The sequence below is a fragment of the Heptranchias perlo genome, chromosome 20, assembly GCF_035084215.1.
Source record: "Heptranchias perlo isolate sHepPer1 chromosome 20, sHepPer1.hap1, whole genome shotgun sequence".
Lineage (NCBI taxonomy): Eukaryota > Metazoa > Chordata > Chondrichthyes > Hexanchiformes > Hexanchidae > Heptranchias > Heptranchias perlo.
The window spans coordinates 29,104,434-29,105,955 of NC_090344.1; the positions used below are offsets into that span (position 1 = coordinate 29,104,434).

Sequence of the window (1,522 nt, forward strand, 5' to 3'; positions counted from 1 at the left end):
CAACTCGTTCAAAGATACTGTCGGTAATTGGAGGGTCTTTCAAGTCATGACACGAACATAACAGTTCGCACTGCCGTTTTCCGCAAGACGCTTCAGATTCATGGGGAATGATTTCGGTCTGGCGTTTAAATTCGTTCCCTCTTCACAAATCCACCTTTGAACCCGGGACTTTTAGTATTTTTGATAACCGATACCAAACTGGTTTGTCCTGTACTGTACATGACTTTCTAAATATTACAGATAAGCGGAGCACTTGAGCTGTCACAGCTGTGACTTTGACTTTTCTCCCTCTCCTCTCGATCTCCCCGGCAACTGCCACTAACCACAATCTTCTGACACACTTCTGCATCAGAAAGTTCCGTGTCTCGGATTCCAAATGAAATAACGCCCATCTCTTCAATCAACGACAGCTCAGAGAGAGATTCTTAGTTTCAGCTCCCAATTTCCCCAAATCCTCAAAGTAGCATGAAAATAATTGTCCTTAAGTTAATAATAATAATATAATTAAAAGTTCTTATCGTCTGGGGTTTTGTTTCAGATGCCACGGCTTTTAAATGTCACTGCGGATGTTTAACGAATCGCCTCTTGGTTGGAGGCTTCTGTGTGGGAAAGATCACGAAGCGATAATTGAGAGACCGAGGATGAAGCTGTTTGATGGGAGCACTGGTGACACAGACCGTGCGCGGCTCCAGTGGCGCAATCGGTCAGCGCGCGTTATTTCTACAATAATTATACTCTCGAGAAATGCCGAGATTGTGAGTTCCAGCGCCATGTCAATAGTTGAACCTTCCAAACATTTTGACTGGAGTTCAAGGTGCAACCGGTTCCATAACGAATCGACTTCTTCATGTCCCCATGTGGGCACTGAGGCACCTCTGGTCTCCCGTCTTGCAACAGCAGGTGAGAGTTTATTTGTTTATGGGAGGGAGAGGGGGCGATTGGCGACAGCTGAAATGGTAAAGCGGCCGGCACGACATCTTTAAATCAAAAGAACCAAAAACACAATTCTTCTTTCCGTGAAGCAGGCATTCATCGGTTTGAAGTGTCGTGTAGGGAAAATTCGGGAGGCAAATCTGCTGCCTGGTGTCACGGTGTGACGGGTGAAATTATTCAGCTTTCAATTGTTGATCGGCTGAAATGTCGAGAGGCATTTTCCAGCTCCCGTGTGGAACAAGTTTAGCTTTTGAGCCATTGGGTAAGGTGTTTTTTTTTAAATTGCTGCTAACGAATGACAAGACATTTTGTACAAACAAGAAGAATTGCAAAATCACGAGTTCACTGTCCATGTTTCTGACATCATGTTCAACAGAAACAAGGATTCTCCTCAACACGTTGCTGAAAATTGGAGAAAAGGGATCCTCACCCGAATTGGACATCGACAGGGATAATTCTGAGTCCTACCATGAATCTGTATGATGGAAATTAATTAAGCAGCGAGCCTGGATAGCTCAGTCGGTAGAGCATCAGACTTTTAAAGACGGTAGTGATCTGAGGGTCCAGGGTTCAAGTCCCTGTTCAGGCT

The 1,522-nt window shown here is 44.7% G+C and overlaps 1 non-coding gene across 1 annotated transcript; it reads left to right on the forward strand.

Annotated features, from left to right (window-relative positions):
* Positions 1-1,437: 1,437 nt before the first annotated feature.
* trnak-uuu (transfer RNA lysine (anticodon UUU)) lies at positions 1,438-1,522 on the forward strand. The gene is given in 2 exon segments: positions 1,438-1,474; positions 1,487-1,522. It is a non-coding gene; the product is annotated as a tRNA-Lys (tRNA).